This window comes from Vicugna pacos, chromosome 11 (assembly GCF_048564905.1).
Source record: "Vicugna pacos chromosome 11, VicPac4, whole genome shotgun sequence".
Lineage (NCBI taxonomy): Eukaryota > Metazoa > Chordata > Mammalia > Artiodactyla > Camelidae > Vicugna > Vicugna pacos.
Window position 1 is genome coordinate 72,358,107 of NC_132997.1, and position 21,324 is coordinate 72,379,430.

The 21,324-nt window shown below is 34.6% G+C and overlaps 1 protein-coding gene across 3 annotated transcripts in view; it reads left to right on the top strand.

Moving 5' to 3' along the window:
* LOC140699372 (cytochrome P450 2C28-like) overlaps positions 1 to 21,324 on the top strand; it is a 72,531-nt gene that overhangs the window by 19,865 nt on the left and 31,342 nt on the right. For all 3 annotated transcript variants that reach the window (XM_072971669.1, XM_072971667.1, XM_072971668.1), the window contains exon 2: positions 16,311 to 16,517. The gene's annotated coding sequence lies outside the window, so the exon portion shown is untranslated. The remainder of the gene's footprint in view (positions 1 to 16,310; positions 16,518 to 21,324) is intronic.

The window sequence follows — 21,324 nt, forward strand, 5'->3', positions numbered from 1 at the left end:
TAAAACATTCTTCCTTTGTCTACTCCCTTTAAATAACTAATTAGCGATCCATCCATGAACAAAAGTGATTTAGTGGGACTATGGGACCCAGAACCCTAAGCCAAGAAATCTGGGAGAACTCTTGCCTACCTTTGTATCTGGAAATAGACAGACAGACCTCAATAAAGGCTGAAGATTTAAGGTAGTTAGTGAACCTGCCCCATCCCCTTCTGGCTGAAGTCAGGAGAATGTTGACCTGAGCAGATACCTCTGGGTGAGGGAGAATTTGTCAAATCTAGTCTGTTTGGAGAGGAGATTCTACCAGTTGGCAGCTTCTCCTGCAGAGAAATTAGAAATCAGTAAGTGTGTGCCTGGCTACCCTCATTGTGTGGATTGCATCTGGAGAAGCTTAGCACCCAGAGTACTAAGGCAGGACTTCCATGACTGGGGGCTGGGAAGAGAAAGGAAAAGAAGTATAATTTCAAAGGGCATTAAAGGGACACGGTCCCTGCTGACTACTTCAAGACTTCAGAAAGAAGTCTGCATAGAAACCTTGAGGAGTAACCCACCTGAGGATCTCCCCACAGGTTCTGCAGGCATTACCAATTCCTGGAGTGCTAAACCCACATGTCCTCCTCCTTTGCAACTGGAGTCTGCTCCTGATATTGGTGGTGAGAGCAAATCCAGAAATTACAGTGGTCTCAGAAAAACAGACCAGGGTTTTTGGCAAGAAGGAAACTATAAACTAGAGCTACAGTGCTATCAACTGGAAAACCAAAAAGAAGTTTCCAGCAGTCCATCTAGTTAGTTTTAAGAGGAGAAAATACAGAAGATTAAGAATTCTACTGCACGAGGGAGCAAAAAAGAGTGTATGTTTTCTCCATTCAAAACCTAGGAAACCCCAGATATAGCAACACCAAGGAGCAATACAACCATCTGAAGACAACCAGTTAAGATTTAAGGAAGTTTCTGCTATTTCATACGTGAAAGCAGCAAAGCAAAACTATAAAGAACATGAAAAATCAATAAAATAGGTCACTGCCAAAAGCTATCATTAATTCTTTAACACGTGAGTTCAAATCTATGGAATATTGTGATCTAGCCAACAAAGAATTCAAAATAGCTGTTTTGGAAAAAATTCACTGTCTACAAGAAAACTCATAAATTATGACAGTTCAATGATACAAAAAAACCCCAAATGAGCTCTTTATCAAAGAGATGAAAATCTTAAAAAGAAAAACAAAACAATTCTGGAGCTGAAGAATTCAGTGGATGAGTTGAAGAATGCAATAGAGAGCATAAGTAATAGAGTAGAGCAAATGGAAGATAGAATAGGTGAGTTAGAAGGTAGGAATTTTGAAATAACACAGAAGAGAACAAAGAAAATGGAATAAAAAAGAGCAAAGAAATTTTGTGTGGTCAGCTGGATTCCATCAAAAGAATAAAATCAGAATAATAAGGGCGCCAAATGGAGAAGATAGGAAGAAGGGGTAGAAAGTTTATTTAAAGAAAAATGCCTTGAAAATTTCCTAACTTGTGGAAAGCCTTCTGCATCCAAGTTTATGAGGCTAATATTATTCTATTATCTCAATACCAAAAGACTTTCTTTAAGGCACATTGTATTGAAACTAAAAAAAAAAAAAAAGAATCCTAAAGTCATCCAGGGAATGAAAGTGTGTAACCTGCAAAGGAACCCCCATTATGCTATCATTAGGTTTCTCAGCATAAATCTTACAAGCCAAGAAAAGAGTGGGCTGACATATTCCAATTGTTGAAAGATAAAAATTCCAGCCAGGAATACTCTATATAGGAAAGTTATCCTTTAGATATAAAGGAAAAATAAAGACTTTCTGAGATGAACAGAAGATGAGGGAGTTCATCATCACTAGACTTGCCTGGTCAGAAATGCTGAAAAGAGATCTTCAAGCTGAAATGAAAAGTCATATTTAGAAAACTCTAATTATATAATAGGATGGTGTGTTAAACACTCAACTATAGAATAAAGGTTGTAGAAAAAGAGTATATAATATAAACATATTTACATATAAAACATGACAGTTATATAATAGAGTATTATATATGAAGTATGTAATATAAGTATACAAATACAAATGTGTGAAATCTGGGTATTTTGTTAAGGAATATACAGTTTAAAGTAAATTGTGACATCAAAAATATAAAAGGGGGTTAAAGGTTTGTATTTTCATAGGCAATTTACAATAGCTTGTGATCAGCATAAAGTGGACAAAATGTTTTATCTATGGGACACTTTATTTAAGCCTCCAGATAGCCACAATGTAAAAATCTGGAGTATATTCACAAAAAATACTAAAGGAGAAATAGTGCATACCACCAAAGAAAATCACCAATTTACAAAATAGGCAGAAACAAAGTGAAAAAGAAAAATAGAAACACTAAATAACCAGAGCAGTTACTGAGATAGAGTTAGTAAGTCCTTATATATCAATAATAATCTAAATGTAAGTAGACTAAAATCATCAAAGGGCACAGAGTGGCTGGATGAATTAAAAAAGACAAGACCCAACTGTGTACTGCCTATGATTTAAGGAACTTTAAACTTTAAGGAACACATATGCTCAAAAGTAAAAGGATGGAAAAAGATGTTCTATGCAGAGGAAATTAAAAAAAAACTGAGAGTAGCTATACTTGTATAAGACAAAGCAGATTTTAAGCCAATAATGTAACAAGAGACAAGTTCATTATGTAATGATAAAGGGCTCAACTCACTAAGAAGGTATAAGAATTGTTAATATATAATCACCCAGTATTCGAGCACCTAAATATATTAAGCAAATACTAACAGATCTGAAGGGAGAAATAGGCAGCAGTACAATAATAGTAGGAGAATTCAGTACCCCACTTTCAGCAATGTATGTATCATACAGACAGAAAATAAGTGGAGGACTTAAGCCATACTTACCAAATGGACCTGACATACCCGGGTAAATTTTCCAACCAACAGCAGCAGAATACACGTTCTTTTCAAGTGCAAAAGGAACATCCTCCAGGATATATCATATGATAAGACACAATACAAGTCATAGCAAATTTTAAAAGATTGAATTTATAGCAGGTATCTTTTACCTGCAGTGGTATGAAAATAGATATCAACAAAGAGAGGAAAACTAGAAAATTTATAAACACGTGGAAACCAAACGACAATCTTCTGAACAACAAACAGGTGAAAGAAAAAATCAAAAAGGAAATCAAAACCATCTCTATATAAATGAAAATGGAAACATAACACCAAAACTATGGGGTGTTCCAGAAGCAGTTCTGAGAGGGAAGTTTAAGCAGTAAATGCTCATAGTAAGAAATTAGAAAGATATCAGATAAACAACCTAAATTACACATCAAGGAGCTAAAAAAGAACAAATTAAGCCCCATGGAAGCAGAAGTGAGGAAATAGTGAAGATTAGAGCAGAAATCTGTTTACATGAAAAGGCACTTGACAAAGTGAAAGTTGTTTTTCATGATAAAAATCTTCAAAAGATTGGGTATAGTAGGAACAGACTCAACATAATAAAGGCCATATACAACATGTACAGTCAACATTATAATTAAGAGGAAAAGGTTGAAAACTTTAATATCAGGAACAAGGCAAGTACGTCTACTCTCACCACTCCTATTCAACAGAGTAATAAAACTCCTAGCCAGAGCAATTAGGCAAGAAAATGAAACAAAAGGCATCAAAATTGAAGAGGAAGGCATAAAATTGTTACTTGCAGGTGACACGATTTTATATATAGAAAATTCCAGACTCAACAAAAAACTCTTGGAGCTAATCAACAAATTCAGTAAAGTTGCAGGATATAAAATTAACATACAGATATCAGTTGCATTTCTTTACACTAACAATGAAACATCTGAAAAAGAAATAAGGAAAATGTAGCAATAGTATCAAATATAATAAAATACCTAAGAATAAATTTAACCAAGAAAGTGAAAGATCTGTATGATGACAAGTATAAAACTTGGTTGAAAGAAAGTGAATAAGACAAAAAATCAAAAGACGTCCTGTGTTCATAGATTGGAAACACTAACATTGTTAAAATGTCCAAAATATCCAAACTTGTCTGTAGACTGAATACAATCCCTGTGAAAATTCCAATGACATTTTCCACAGAAATAGAAAAGCCCTGCCAAAATTGTATGCAACCAGACGAACCTGAATAGCCAAAACCTTGAGAAAGAAGAGCAAAGCCAGAGATATTACACTTTCTGATCTTGAACTATACTATAGATCTATAGTAATTAAAACAGTATTGGACTGGCATAAAATATTGTTAAAATGTGTATACTGCCCAAAGCAATCTATAGATTTAAAGCAATTCCTATCAAAATACCCTTCAGATCTTCCACAGAACTAGAACAAACAATCCTGAAATTCATATGCAACTACAGAAGACCACAAATTGGGAAAGCAATATTCAGAAAAAAGAATAAAGCTGGAGATATCACTTTCTCAAACTTCAAACCATACTACAAAAGCTACAGTAATCAATAATACAGCATGGTACTGGCATAAAAACAGAGTAAAGAACAAAATAGCTCAGAAATAAACCCATGTATATATGGTCAGTTAATCTATGACACAGAGGCAGGAATATACAATGGTGAAAAGACAGTTGCTTCAATAAGTGGTACTGGGAAAACTGGGCAGCTACATGTAAAACACTGAAATTAGAACACTTCCTCACACCACATTAAAAAAAAAAACTCAAAATGGATTACAGACCTAAATGTAAGACCAGAAACCATAAAAGTCCTGGAATAAAACAGAACACTTTTTGACCTAAATTGGAGCAATACTTTTTTGGTATCTCTCTCTTAAGGCAAAAGAAATAAAAGCAAAAGTAAACATTTGAGTCCTAATTAAACTTAAATGCTTTTGCAGAGCAAAGGAAACCATTGACAGAATGAAAAGACAACCTTCAGAATGAGAGAAAATATTTGTAAATGATATGACTGATAAGGGGTTAATATTCCAAAATATTTAAACTATTTATACAACTTAGTACCAAACAAGCAACCTTATTTAAAAATGGCAGATCTGAATAGATTTTTTTTTACTACTACTAATGACTACCAGGCACATGAAGAGATGCTCAACAGTGGTAATCATCAGAGAAATGCAAATCAAAACCCCAATGAGGTACCACCTCACACCTCTCAGAATGGCTATAATCAAAAAAAAGGACAAAATAACAAATGTTGGAGAGGGTGTGGAGATAATGGAACCCTTGTACACTGTTGGTGGGAATGTAAGTTGGTACAGGCACTATCAAAAACAATATGGAGGTTTCTCAAAAAGCTAAAAATAGATCTATCATATGGTCCAGCATTTCCACGGCTAGGTATATATAAATATCCAAAGAAAGAGAAAACACTAATTCGAAGAGATACATGCACCCCGTTGTTCATAACATCACTATTTACAAATAGCCAAGATATGGAAGCAACCCAAGAGTCCATCAACAGACAAATAGGTAAAGAAGATAGGGTATGTGTATATACAATGGAGTATTACTCAGGCATAAAAAAGAATGAATTCTGTTAATTGCAGCAAGGTAGGTGTTCCTAGATACTATGCTTACTGAAATCAGACAAAGAATGGTATCACTTATATGTGGAATCTAAAAAGATAATACAATTGAGTATATATGCAAAACAGAAACTGACAGATACAGAAAACAAACTAGTGATTACAGAAGGAGAGTAGGAAGGGGTAGGAGCAAGTTAGGGGTATGATATTAAGAGATACAAATTGCTATGTATAAAATAGATAAGCAATAGGGATATATTGTATAGCTCAGATAATTATAGCCATTATTGTTTTAAAAAAAATTTTTTTTAGCAATGGAGTATTTTTTAATTAAGGTATGTAGTTTCATTAGATATAATGCTATTCTATACTTAATAAGTTACAGTATAGTATAAACATAGCTTTTTTAAAATTATTTTTTAATCTTAATAATTTTATTCATACTTGCAGTTTTTTTTAACATTTTTTATTGATTTATAATCATTTTACAATGTTGTGTCAAATTCCAGTGTTCAGCACAATTTTTCAGTCATTCATGGACATATACACACTCATTGTCACATTTTTTTCTCTGTGAGTTATCATAACATCTTGTGTATATTTCCCTGTGCTATACAGTGTAATCTTGTTTATCTGTTCTACAATTTTGAAATCCCAGTCTATCCCTTCCCACCCTCCACCCCCCTGGTAACCACAAGTCTGTATTCTCTGTCTGTGAGTCTATTTCTGTCCTGTATTTATGCTTTGTTTTTGTTTGTTTGTTTGTTTTTGTTTTTTAGATTCCACATATGAGCGATCTCATATGGTATTTTTCTTTCTCTTTCTGGCTTACTTCACTTAGAATGACATTCTCCAGGAGCATCCATGTTGCTGCAAATGGCATTATGTTGTCGATTTTTATGGCTGAGTAGTATTCCATTGTATAAATATACCACTTCTTCTTTATCCAGTCACCTGTTGATGGACATTTAGGCTGTTTCCATGTTTTGGCTATTGTAAATAGTGCTGCTATGAACATTGGGGTGCAGGTGTCATCCTGAAGTAGATTTCCTTCTGGATACAAGCTCCGGAGTGGGATTCCTGGGTCATATGGTAAGTCTATTCCTAGTCTTTTGAGGAATCTCCACACTGTTTTCCATAGTGGCTGCACCAAACTGCATTCCCACCAGCAGTGTAGGAGGGTTCCCCTTTCTCCACAGCCTCTCCAGCATTTGTCATTTGTGGATTTTTGAATGACGGCCATTCTGACTGATGTGAGGTGATACCTCATTGTAGTTTTGATTTGCATTTCTCTGATAATTAGTGATATTGAACATTTTTTCATGTGTTTTTTGATCATTTGTATGTCTTCCTTGGCGAATTGCTTGTTTAGGTCTTCTGCCCATTTTTGGATTGGGTTGTTTATTTTTTTCTTATTGAGTCATATGAGCTGCTTATATATTTTGGAGATCAAGTCTTTGTCGGTTTCACTTGCAAAAATTTTCTCCCATTCCGTAGGTTTTCTTCTTGTTTTATCTCTGGTTTCCTTTGCTCTGCAGAAGCTTGTAAGTTTCATTAGGTCCCATTTGTTTATTCTTGCTTTTATTTCTTCTAGGAGAAAATTTTTGAAATGTATGTCAGATAATGTTTTGCCTATGTTTTCCTCTAGGAGGTTTATTGTATCTTGTCTTATGTTTAAGTCTTTAATCCATTTTGAGTTGATTTTTGTATATGGTTTAAAGGAGTGTTCTAGCTTCATTGCTTTACATGCTGCTGTCCAGTTTTCCCAACACCATTTGCTGAAGAGACTGTCTTTATTCCATTGTATATTCTTGCCTCCTTTGTTGAAGATTAGTTGACCAAAAGTTTGTGGGTTCATTTCTGGGCTCTCTGTTGTGTTCCATTGGTCCATGTGTCTGTTTTGGTACCAATACCATGCTGTCTTGATGACTGTAGCTCTGTAGTATTGTCTGAAGTCTGGGAGAGTTATTCCTCCAGTCTCTTTCTTTCTCTTCAGTAATGCTTTGGCAATTCTAGGTCTTTGATGGTTCCATATAAATTTTATTATGATTTGTTCTAGTTCTGTGAAATATGTCCTGGGTAATTGGATAGGGATTGCATTAAATCTGTAGATTGCCTTGGGCAGTGTGACCATTTTAACAATATTGATTCTTCCAATCCAAGAGCATGGAATATCTTTCCATTTTTTAAAGTCTTCTTTAATTTCCTTCATCAATGGTTTATAGTTTTCTGTGTATAATTCTTTCGCCTCCTTGGTTAGATTTATTCCCAGATATTTTATTACTTTGGGTGCTATTTTAAAGGGGATTGTTTCTTTACTTTCTTTTTCTGTTGATTTATCGTTAGTGTAAAGAAAGGCAACTGATTTTTGAACATTAATTTTGTAACCTGCTACCTTGCTGAATTCTTCGATCAGCTCTAGTAGCTTTTGTGTGGACCTTTTAGGGTTTTCTATATATAGTAACATGTCGTCAGCATATAATGACACTTTTACCTCTTCTTTTCCAATTTGGATCCCTTTTATTTCTTTCTCTTGCCTGAGTGCTGTGGCTAGGACTTCCAGGACTATGTTGAATAGGAGTGGTGATAGTGGGCATCCTTGTCTTGTCCCAGATTTTAGTGGGAAGCTTTTGAGTTTTTCACCGTTGAGTACTATGCTGGCTGTAGGTTTGTCATATATAGCTTTTATTATGTTGAGATATGTTCCCTCTATACCCACTTTGGCGAGAGTTTTTATCATAAATGGGTGTTGAATTTTATCAAATGCTTTTTCTGCATCGATTGAGATGATCATGTGGTTTTTGTCCTTTCTCTTGTTGATGTGATGTATTACACTGATTGATTTGCATATGTTGAACCAGCCTTGTGTCCCTGGGATGAACCCCACTTGGTCATGATGTATAATCTTTTTTATGTGTTGTTGGATTCTATTTGCTAAAATTTTGGTGAGGATTTTGGCGTCTATGTTCATCAGTGATATTGGCCTATAATTCTCTTTTTTTGTATTGTCTTTGCCTGGTTTTGGTATCAGGGTGATGGTGGCTTCATAGAATGAGTTTGGGAGTATTCCCTCCTTTTCAATTGTCTGGAAGAGTTTGAGAAGGACTGGTATGAGTTCTTCTTTGTATGTTTGGTAGAATTCCTCAGTGAAGCCGTCCGGTCCTGAACTTTTATTTGTAGGGAGGTTTTTAATTGCTATTTCTATTTCCTTTCTAGTGATCGGATTGTTCAAGTGTTCAGTTTCTTCTTGATTCAGTTTTGGTGGACAGTATGTTTCCAGAAACTTGTCCATCTCCTCTAGGTTATCCAGTTTCGTTCCATAGAGTTTTTCATAATATTCTCGTATGATATTCTGTATTTCTATTTTGTTTGTTGTAATTTCTCCATTTTCCTTTCTTATTTTGCTAATTTGTGCTCTCTCTTTTTTCTTCTTTGTGAGTTTGGCCAGAGGTTTTTCGATTTTATTTACTTTTTCAAAAAACCAGCTTTTGGTTTGGTTGATTTTTTCCTATGGTCTTGTTAATCTCTATTGTATTTAATTCCTGTCTGATCTTTATTGTTTCCTTCCTTCTGCTGCTTTTTGGGGCTTTTTGTTCTTCTTTTTCTAATTGATTCAGGTGGTGGGTTAACTTGTTTATTTGAGATTGTTCTTCTTTTTTGAGGAAGGCCTGTATCGCTATAAACTTCCTTAACACTGCCTTTGCTGTGTCCCATAGGTTTTGAGTGGTTGTGCATACTTGCAGTTTTTTAATTAAAGTACCTCAGTTACAGTGTGTCAATTTCTGGTGTATAGCAGTCATGCATATACAAGCATATATTTGTTTTCATTTTTTTTTCATTAAAGGTTATTACAAGATATGGGACATAGTTCCCTGTGCTATATAGCAGAAACTTTTTAAAAATCTATTTTTTTTTTGTTTAGGGTTTTAACTTTTTTTTTTTTACATTTTTATTGATTCATAATCATTTTACAGTGTTGTGTCAAATTCCAGTGTTCAGTACAATTTTTCAGTCATACATGGACATATACACACTCATTGTCACATTTTTTTCTCTGTGATTTATCATAACATTTTGTGTATATTTCCCTGTGCTATACAGTGTAATCTTGTTTATCTGTTCTACAATTTTGAAATCCCAGTCTATCCCTTCCCACCCTCTACCCCGCCCCCCCCCCCCGGTAACCACAAGTCTGTATTCTCTGTCCATGAGTCCATTTCTGTCCTGTATTTATGCTTTGTTTTTGTTTGTTTGTTTGTTTGTTTTTGTTTTTTAGATTCCACATATGAGCGATCTCATATGGTATTTTTCTTTCTCTTTCTGGCTTACTTCACTTAGAATGACATTCTCCAGGAGCATCCATGTTGCTGCAAATGGCATTATGTTGTCGGTTTTTATGGCTGAGTAGTATTCCATTGTATAAATATACCACTTCTTCTTTATCCAGTCACCTGTTGATGGACATTTAGGTTGTTTCCATGTTTTGGCTATTGTAAATAGTGCTGCTATGAACATTGGGGTGCAGGTGTCGTCCTGAAGTAGATTTCCTTCTGGGTACAAGCTCAGGAGTGGGATTCCTGGGTCATATGGTAAGTCTATTCCTAGTCTTTTGAGGAATCTCCACACTGTTTTCCATAGTGGCTGCACCAAACTGCATTCCCACCAGCAGTGTAGGAGGGTTCCCCTTTCTCCACAGCCTCTCCAGCATTTGTCATTTGTGGATTTTTGAATGACGGCCATTCTGACTGATGTGAGGTGATACCTCATTGTAGTTTTGATTTGCATTTCTCTGATAATTAGTGATATTGAACATTTTTTCATGTGTTTTTTGATCATTTGTATGTCTTCCTTGGCGAATTGCTTGTTTAGGTCTTCTGCCCATTTTTGGATTGGGTTGTTTATTTTTTTCTTATTGAGTCATATGAGCTGCTTATATATTTTGGAGATCAAGTCTTTGTCGGTTTCACTTGCAAAAATTTTCTCCCATTCCGTAGGTTTTCTTCTTGTTTTATCTCTGGTTTCCTTTGCTCTGCAGAAGCTTGTAAGTTTCATTAGGTCCCATTTGTTTATTCTTGCTTTTATTTCTTCTAGGAGAAAATTTTTGAAATGTATGTCAGATAATGTTTTGCCTATGTTTTCCTCTAGGAGGTTTATTGTATCTTGTCTTATGTTTAAGTCTTTAATCCATTTTGAGTTGATTTTTGTATATGGTGTAAGGGTGTGTTCTAGCTTCATTGTTTTACATGCTGCTGTCCAGTTTTCCCAACACCATTTACTGAAGAGACTGTCTTTATTCCATTGTATATTCTTGCCTCCTTTGTCAAAGATGAGTTGACCAAAAGTTTGTGGGTTCATTTCTGGGCTCTCTATTCTGTTCCATTGGTCTATATGTCTGTTTTGGTACCAATACCATGCTGTCTTGATGACTGTAGCTCCATAGTATTGTCTGAAGTCTGGGAGAGTTATTCCTCCAGCCTCATTCTTTCTCTTCAGTAATGCTTTAGCAATTCTAGGTCTTTGATGGTTCCATATAAATTTTATTATGATTTGTTCTAGTTCTGTGAAATATGTCCTGGGTAATTGGATAGGGATTGCATTAAATCTGTAGATTACCTTGGGCAGTGTGACCATTTTAACAATATTGATTCTTCCAATCCAAGAGCATGGAATATCTTTCCATTTTTTAAAGTCTTCTTTAATTTCCTTCATCAATGGTTTATAGTTTTCTGTGTATAATTCTTTCGCCTCCTTGGTTAGATTTATTCCCAGATATTTTATTACTTTGGGTGCTATTTTAAAGGGGATTGTTTCTTTACTTTCTTTTTCTGTTGATTTATCGTTAGTGTAAAGAAAGGCAACTGATTTTTGAACATTAATTTTGTAACCTGCTACCTTGCTGAATTCTTCGATCAGCTCTAGTAGCTTTTGTGTGGACCTTTTAGGGTTTTCTATATATAGTAAAAAAAATCTATTTTTATATATAGTGGCTAACATTTGTAAATCTCAAACTCCCAAAGTTATCCCTTCCCACTCGCTTCCCCCGGTAACCATAAGATTATTTACTTTGTGAGTCTGTTTCTGTTTTTTAGGTAAGTTCACAGTGTCCTTTTTTTCCTTTCTTTTTTTTTTTTTTAGATTCCACATATGAGTGATATCATATGGTATTTTTCTTTCTCTTTCTGGCTTACTTCATTTAGAATGACAATCTCTAGGTCCATCCATGTTGCTGCAAGTGGCAGTATTTTATTCTTTTTAATGGCTGAGTAGTATTCCATTGTATAAAATAAACCACAACTTCTTTATCCATTCATCTGTCGAGGGACATTTATGTTGCTTCCATGTCTTAGCTATTGTATATAGTGCTGCTATGAACATTGGGGTGTATGTATATTTTTGAATTCAAATTCCCTCCAGATAATATACCCAGAAGTGGGATTGCTGGATCATATGTTAAGCCTATTTTTAGTTTTTTGAGGAATCTCCATATTGTTTTCCATACTGGCTGCACCAAACTACATTCCCACCAGCAGTGTAGGAGGGTTCCCTTTGCTCTACATCCTCTCCAGCATTTATCATTCATGGACTTTTGAATGATGGCTAGCCATTATCTTTTAATAACATTTAATGGAGTATAATTTGTAAAAGTACTGAATCACTAGGTTGTATACCAATTATATTGAAACCAATATAATGTTGGCAATCAGCTATACATCAATAAAATAAAAGTTAATTAAAAAGAAAAATGTTAATTCACAACTCTAGCCAAACTGAAGTTTGCATTACTCTATGACAATGTGAGCTTAATGTTGATGACCTCTTGCTCATTTGGACAGTAATATGAATGCTGTTGATGTGAGATGTCACTGAACTGGGAGTTGGAAAAGTGGGATTCTAACTGAAGGCCTTGTGCTAATGCAATGGGGAAATTTTAACTGTCACTCATTACTAATTAGAAAAGGATAGATTGGACTAACTGATCTCAGGGATTCCTCCAAAATTTTTAATTGTCTTTGACTCTTTCATCTATAAAAAGAAATAATCTTCAACAGGAGGAACATGGAGCAGAGTAAGGACACTCATTTCTCAAGGAATAAAAGGGTTGTTCTAAGGAAAGTGATGGCATTTATTTCATCTAAAATAAGTTGGTCGCTTCTTTTAGAGTTTAGAGCTATGTTAGATAGCAAATTATTGCTTCTCTTTGCCCTAAGTAAAGGTTCCACTAACTCAAATTTAGTCTTGGACTAATTCAAGTTTGTAGGTTACAAAACTAAAATTTTATGGCCCCGATTTTAATTAACTGGTGCAGTAATTGTTAACTAAATCGATATATTTGGAAAGTCATTGATAACAATGAATATCAAAAATATTAAGGCAGTATACATTCAGTAAAATGTGGTGACCCTGGTGAACTGAATTTTGCTTGGAAGGAAGCAACCATGGTTCAGGAGACATGAGTCCCACTTTATCTCAACCACCTGCGGATACTGTGTTCTTGGTACAAGTACTGAATCTCCAAGGCCCAGTTTTCTCAAATTTAAAATGGTAATAATTTTACTTTATGCAAAGGTAATTGAGAGAATCAAAAAAAAAAAGATACCATAGGTGTGAAAATTCTCTGTTGCATGAGAAATAAAACATTTTGTAGTTAGATTTTGACAATAACTTGTGTTTTCCATATAAAGAGCTTAGAAATAGCTTCACTAATCAATTTAGAACAAATGGGATGATATCTTTGTGGAACAAATCATGCTTTGTAAAGCACTGTCTTTGTGATGTATATCATTTCAGTGATAATTTAGATCCTCATGACCACTAAATATTATCTCCTGTTCAGGCCTGCTTGTTGTGGTAGTTCTGTTCTCTGTGTTTGTTTAATGATGTCTCTGACTCCCATGCTCCACTGAATCCATACCTATTGTTCTGTGTAACAATCTCCCTTCTTTGCTGTTGATAACACATTGAAATTAGCATGGGCCAATGACAGTTCAGGCTTACAGAAATGGAGTTGGGCAGTCATTGAGGATCTAGTCTTAGGCTCATCTCTGTACCACTAAGAACTTGGACTCTCTTTGATCTGTACCAGACCCAAGGACACCACCAGCCATATTCAGAACACCTGCCAGGTGAGCTTAAGCAACCGTTTTGGACCCCAGCCAATTCTTACATAACAGAAACACTTGCCTGATCCAGTTATAATTCTTGACAGTTTATGTGATTTTGCAGATTTTGCTTTTATAAGTCTTCAACATTTTGTAGTCCAGAGGAACATGATTCAGGTGCTTGAATGTGTGTCTCTTGGGCTTCTGTCCTAACAAACTCTGAATGAATACCTTTTAAATCAATCAGGTCTGCATTTACTAAAATTTTGGTTAACACTGTGCATGTTTCATTCGATTATTTCTGACAAACTCCAAAAGGCAACAGAAGCAGTTGTGTCTGGAGGCAAACAGGAGGCTTGAGCCATAGTTACTCAAGCCTTCCCCACTAAATTCTTGAGATCTGCTCTTCCCTTAGTTACCTGAACAAGTTTTACTCTTTTGGTGTTGAAGAGGGGAGAATCCCCATTTTTCATTTCTTCTCTTAAGAATCTATAACCCTTTTTCCCTTGGTGTCCAGGGACATCCATTTAATATGAAGCCTGTTATTTTGTGAACAGTCAGGTGTATATCCAGAGTAACATTTTCAGAGGGTTGGTTTTGTTTTGCTAAAATTGTTCTTGAGGCAGCTGTGGTATAAGTGAGTGCATCACATTGGGCATCAGAAGATCTCAGTTTAAATCCTAGTGTTTTTGTTTATGAGCCATGTTCTCCTGTTCACCTAGAATCTCCCTTTCACCCATTTGAAAAATACAAAATTACAATCTCTACTTCCCAATGTTTGTATTGGTGAGAGGAGAGAAGAGATTTCAAGGTAAAAGCCATGTAAATGTATTTAGATAACCACTTTATATGTCTTCAGTTATTCAAGATGTTTGAATTATGTTAGTGTTAACCAAGAATTCCAAGAATGGAGACTTGGTTGAAATCAAAGAGGTAATTATTTGGAGTTAGGGCTGCAGCTCAAGGAGACACATATGCAAGAAGCAATGTTTGTGTTCTTCCAGACTAAAAAAAATGAGGAGGTTTATAAAGGCAGAACTCACAAAGGTACATAAATTTTTGTCAGGAATTAGGGGTGGATATTTTTTAATAACTGTAGATGGAAAATAACCTTTAAAATTGTATAAAAATAAAAAAAAATTAAAAATTAAGGATCTTGACAGTAATAAATCATTCCTGGATTATCTGGTAGGCCCAGTGTGATCACAAGAGTCCTTATAAGAGGAAGTCAAGTGGATCATAGATATTTGAAGATGCTCTTCTCCTGTCCTTGAAGATGGAGGAAGTGGTCATGAGCTAAGGAATGCAGATGGCCTCTAGAAATTGGACATGACAAGGAAATGGATTATCCCCTGGTGCCTCCAGGAGAAACACAGCCCTGTTGACCCCTTAAGATTTCTGACCTCCAGAACTGTAAGATAATAAATTAGTGTTGTTTTAAGCAAAAAAAAAAAAAAAGGATTACAGATGGCAAGACCTAAGGTTCTTATTCAGTAATATTGATTGGTGTTCAAAATGATTGCATAGTTGGTAAGGGTAGGGGGAACCTTGAAAGTACAAGATCACAACTAGCAGCTAATAGCATATGTTGTTTTCAGAACAGCAGGTGGAATCCTTGAGTTGTACACTGTTCAGAATCCAACTACTCAGTGATGTGGGAACATTTCTGAAACTACATTCACAATGACCACCTGGCTTCATTTGGATCCCTGAACCGTAGTTACTCCATTTTGATTTTTAACCCATCTTAAACATGTTATCATTAACTATTTTATGTATAGGTAATTATAATATTAGTACAGTACATTAAAATACTTTAAAATTCCTCTTTTTTCAAGGTCAAAGCATTCTAGTATTAGATATAGCACTGAAAGAAACTTTTTTTTAAATAAAAAAAGTATAGAATATAATGATTGTCCTCAAAGTGATTCATTCCCAACTGGTCACTGATTTGAATATAGAGTTATGAGCCTTTTTTGTCATCAAATTATTTATTTCAGTGATTCTCAATCTTGGCTGTACAGTGGAACAACTTTTCAGAAAAATTATCAATACCTGGACCCCAACCTGTTATAATTAAACCAGAACCTCCAGATTTGTCATTGGACACAGAGAAAACAAGACTAAAAGAGTTTATTTTTATCACTGGGGCAAAGTCCACACAGAATAGTATACAAAGTGATGTAACTGATTGGTCTCTTTGTACCTCAGAGAGGCACAAGTTGAATTAGCAGGGACTGTAATAACAGCTTTAGATTTCAGGCTCACGGGTCATAGTAAGAAGATAAAGCATTCATGGATTCAGTTGTGGTCCTGGTGCTTTTTTTTCTCCTGTTTGCTTCTCCTTTCACTCTGGAAACAGAGATCTCAGAAAGGGAAGCGCCCATCTGGCCTCAATTCTCTCCCAATTCTTGGAAATATCCTACAGTTAGATGTTAAGAACACAGCAAATCCTTAAGCAACATAAGTAGGTTTTATGATCCTCTGGTGTCTTGCACCGGGTAAGTAAATTAAGTCCAGTTTAAAAAATAATGTATATTGCTGTGGGCATGGTTAAAATAGGTCAGATTACATCTGTAAATTTTGATATTTTTCATGCTTTTTAGCTCTGACATTGTCATAAATAGAGATACAAAATCAGTCTGACTTACTGCTTGTCTGCTAAGGTCCAGGAAGAGATTGACCATGTGATTAGCAGACACCGGAGCCCCTGCATGCAGAACAGGAGCCACATGCCCTACACGGATACTGCTGTGCACGAGATCCAGAGATACACTGACCTCGTCCCCACCAACCTGCCCCATGTGGTGACCTGAGATGTTAATTTCAAACAACAACAACAACAACAAAAAAAAAACTACCTCATCCCCAAGGTAAGATTAGTTTCTCTTATACTGACCTCAGTGGACTTGAAGTTCCCCTTTTCACAGTATGGGTGCAGTCCTCTGGGAACATGAGATGGAGAAATGAAAAAAAAAAAAGTCATGGATGTGGTGCCTAGATGAGCTGTACATTGTTTCCAGTTTGGTCTATAAAGCTTTATAGCAGGTTTGAGAACTGGCAGTGTAAGTCCTTCAGATTTCTTCTGCTTCTTTAATATTGTTTGGCTAATAGCTATTTATGTTTCCAAACAAATGTTAATATCAATTTGCCATTTTTCCAAAACACTCTACTGGGATTTTTATCAGAGTGACATTAGATCTGTTAGAAAAGACTTAACTAAATGGCACGTTGACTCTTTCAATTAGTGAATGTGATAAAGCCCACATTTTGAAGGACTTTTATTTTTCTAAGTCATGTTCTATTTTTTTGGTGATTTGGTTTGAAAATCTTTCATTTAGTTTTACATAGGTGCTTGTTGTTATACGTATTTTTAAATGCCTTTTCCATTCTTTTATCTAGAGTATGGAAATATAATTTTTATGATTTGATGACTTTATACGTAGCAACTTGGCCAAATTTAAAATAATTGCCAAAATTTTGTCTTTATGTTAATTGCAATTTCTATATACATTGTCCTGCTATCTATGTTAATATCTTTATTTCATCCTTGTTTCATTTCTGATCTGCAGGAGAGTGGAGATTAACATCTCGCTATTGAGAATAATGTTGTATGTACTTTTTTAAAGATACTTTTAAAAATCAGATTAGGGAAGTTTACCCACTCATTTTTGATGATTTTTTTTGGTCATAAACATGTATAGGTTTTTCATATCCATGTCTGCATCTTCTGTTATGGTTATATATATTGGCCTCACTTTTCTCACTAAAATACATATTATAAGTCTATGCACACAGCTGGATTTTATTTGCTACATTTGTTCAGGACTTCTCTGTTTATATCATTGTAGATTTTTGGTTTGTAATTTTTCTTCCTCAGAATTTCCTTGTCATACTTCTGTTATCAAGGTAATGCTAGCATCATAAAATTAGGGAGAAATGTTCCATCATGTGGGTGTATTTTTATTGTCTTCCTCTCTCTTACTTGTGGCCCCTTAATTGTGTCTTTGAAATGACTAATTACTTTTGATTAAATATCAATTATTATAAATGAAAAAATGATGAGTTTCAGGTGATGTTTTTCTTCTTCCAGAAAGAGTTCATCCATCTCCTACTAAGCAGTCAGAATGATGTAATACCTCCTGTTTTGAATAAAATTTGGACATTGACACAGACTAAAATTAACGTTAGTTGTTAGCTTACCTCTCTGAGTCTCTCCCAGCTATGCACTTTGAGAAAAATTTTTGTTTTAGCAGATTTCTAATGCTTTCTAACACACAATATCTGTATAGATTCAGCCTGACTCTCTAGTTGGTGTGCTGCAAGCTACTGTCATCCACTTGAAGCTAAGACATATTACTATTAAAATTAGAAAATAATATAATCAAAATTTGTTTTTGTTGAGGAAAGTAACTAATGATATTGGTAGTTTCAAATACTGATGCGAATCTTTGGAGAAGACAGAATTGATGATCATAACTCAGAGGTTATGGGTCCTGTCTCAATGATTACTGATTTCGTATGGAGGTTCAGACTTCAAGTCCACTATTTTTTTGCCAAATGACTCAATAAGAAAAAGACTTTTTAAAACATGTATATTTGAGAATGTATATATGACAATATAATGATCAATATTCCTGATACAGTGGATGTGAGAGATGAGCAATCCCATTCTGATTCCTAGTGTATTGTTTCCCATTTACTTAGAAATAAGAGGAGAAACAAGTTTGATTAATTATTACCTTAGGCCCCACTATTTTTAAAAGAAAAATCTTTTTCTAATTTTGTCCTTTTGCAAAAAAATAGTGGACTTGAAGTCCTAACTCTTGTACGAAATTGGTAATCACTGAGACAAGTCCTACAACCTCTTAGTAAAGTCATCAGTTTTGTCTTCTCCAAAGATTGGCATTAGTACTTACAACCTTACCAATCTCGTTATTTACTTTCCTCAGCAAAATACAAATTTTAGTTATATTATTTTCTAATTTTAATAGTTATATTAAATTCCCTTTTGCACGGGCATCCAGTGTAGAAATACGAATTTTGGGTGGCTGATTCTGTGTTTTTACCAATCAGATAATTACTTTCTTTTATCTAAGGACAGAAGCCACTGAGCTAGGTGGAGATAATGGTCTAAAACAGAAGTTGGTAAACTTTTTCTGTAATGAGCCAGAGTGTAAATATTTCAGACTTTGAAGCCTTGAAGTGTCTGATTCCAGTGTTCACTTCTGCTTTTGTAGCATGGAAACAGTCATAGGACATATTTAAACAAATGAGAATAGATATATCCCAGTCTTTATGGAAGCTGAAATTTAAATTTCATACGATTTTCATGTGTCACAAAATGTTATTCTTCCTCGATTTTTTCAATTAAAAATTCTTAGCTCATTTTTTAATACAAGTAAAGGTGGTAGGCTGTATTTGCACATGGGTTGTTACTTGTCAATATCTAAGGCTGTCTAATGAAACCCTTTGCAATGCTGTGAGATTGATTTGTGGGTTTTAAAACTTTTGTTTTTGTTTATCTGAAGAACATTTCCCAGCACATAGTCCCAAAGATTTACTCTTGTTTATTTCTAAAATCTTAGTGTTTACATTTAGATCGTTTATCCATTCAGACAATTTTTACTTATGATGGGAAGTAATGATTATATTTCCTTTATTTCCTTATCAACATCCAGTTATTGGAGTAACATTTTATGGAAGTATATTGGCTTTTGTACCTTTTTTTTCTGTCTTAATGAAAGATCTTCATATATTACTTGTGTAAAAGTATACAACGGAATAATTAAAAAAAAAAGAGTTATAGACCTTTTATATGATAAACAGGGGATGGAGGTTTTCCCCATGTTGGCATTAAATTTTTTTTAAACTTAAAAACACTAAAGACGTATGCAAATGTAAGTAATATATGAATTTGTTTACATGTCCACTTTTGCATTGTTGATGGAAAAATTGATAAGCAATTTATAAAAGGAATATAAAATAGTTTTATTTGATCCAAATTGAAGAATGTAGCCCAGGAGACAGCCTCTCAGATAACTCTGAGGAACTGCTCTGGAGAAGCATGGTTTTCTGCACAGTTTCTTATCTTTTCAGAACAAAGAACATCAAACAAGTCAGGGATGCATTCCTTCAGAGTTTCAGGAAAAACACATCAGCATGTACACAGCAAGTCCGTATGGCCTTCGCATCTGCAAAGGGAGTCTTATTGTTGAAGGACCTCAAGCACTGGCATCCTTGGGAGGAAGGCTTTTGATTATTTTTTAACATGAACATTTTTTATTTCTGGTTAGTTCAGTGCACCTTTTTTTTTAATGATTAAACAGATCATAAGATACAAACAGGCTGTTTTAGTTAACATAAAATTAAGTTAAATTATGTATAAGCCAGATTGACTTCCCCATTACTCAGTATGTGAAAACTTCTTCCATTAGTATCCATTTATCTGTCTATCCATCAGCACTTCCCTAGTTCAGTATGTTTATCTCAGTAACAATGATTTGTGTGTACAGAGCATTAAATAGCATTTACATTCAGGAGTGACATTGATACAGTAATATTATCTAACATACAGTCTATATTTAAAATTTCCCAATTTTCCTGGAATAACCTTGATAGCATTTCTTTGCAAATCAATGTCCACCCCAAAAACAAGCATATAATTTGGTTATCTTTTCCCTATAGTCTACTGTTATCAGTTCTTTTAGCTCTGTTTTATTTTGGTACATTTAACTGTGAAGAGTTCAGTTTAGCAGTCATGTAAAATACTCCTTACGCTAGTGTTGTGTGATTGTTTTCTAGAGAGAGATTCCAGTTGTGATTTGGCAAGAGAACCTCATGGGTGCTTTGTGTGTCCCACTGAAATTCATTGGGGAGGCAGGGGGCACATAAGGTCACTTATCCCATTATTGGTTATTCAGTGTTGTTCACATGATAAAGTAGTCTGCCCGAATTCCCCATGGTGGAAGTGCTTTTTTGGAAACATTTAACTAATAAAAATCAGTTGCATGGTACTTTAGTATAGTTCTTCTCAATCATTCACCCAACATTTTAAGCATTATTAGATAAAACTTGCTTAAACTAATGATCCTAAGCTGAATTACTGTAAAATGATTTGTCTAGTTTCATCATCCTTTCTGTGTTTCAAATTGAGCATTAATTTGTAATTAATTTACTTCATATTTTTAAATTCAGACAGACTTAATGGAAATGATAAACACTAATATTTGTTACTGTATTTATTGTTATATCACAGAAGAAGTTATTTTTCATTAGATCACATGTCTATTTAGAATAGCACTATGAGCAGATAACTCCAGATATTTCAAGGTCTAATAGTGACTTCTATTTTAAACCATAAACTATGTATAAGATGAATGAAATTGAAGTGATAAAATAAAACAGATGGTGGAAATGTACACCAGTGTCCAAATGTGATAAGCAGAATGAATTTATAAGGTCTGGCACCCTGGGACCCATGTACTCAGTACTTCAGATGCTACTGACGTCCACGTTAGCAACATCTTGCCTCTAGTCTTAAACTTATCTTTGTGTATTAATTATTCTGTCAGACTCAAAATGGCCCTGTCCTTCTTTGGACCTAGGATTCCTCATCTATAGATCAGATCATAAGATTGGACTAAATGACTTCCAACATTTCTTCTAGCTACATGACTT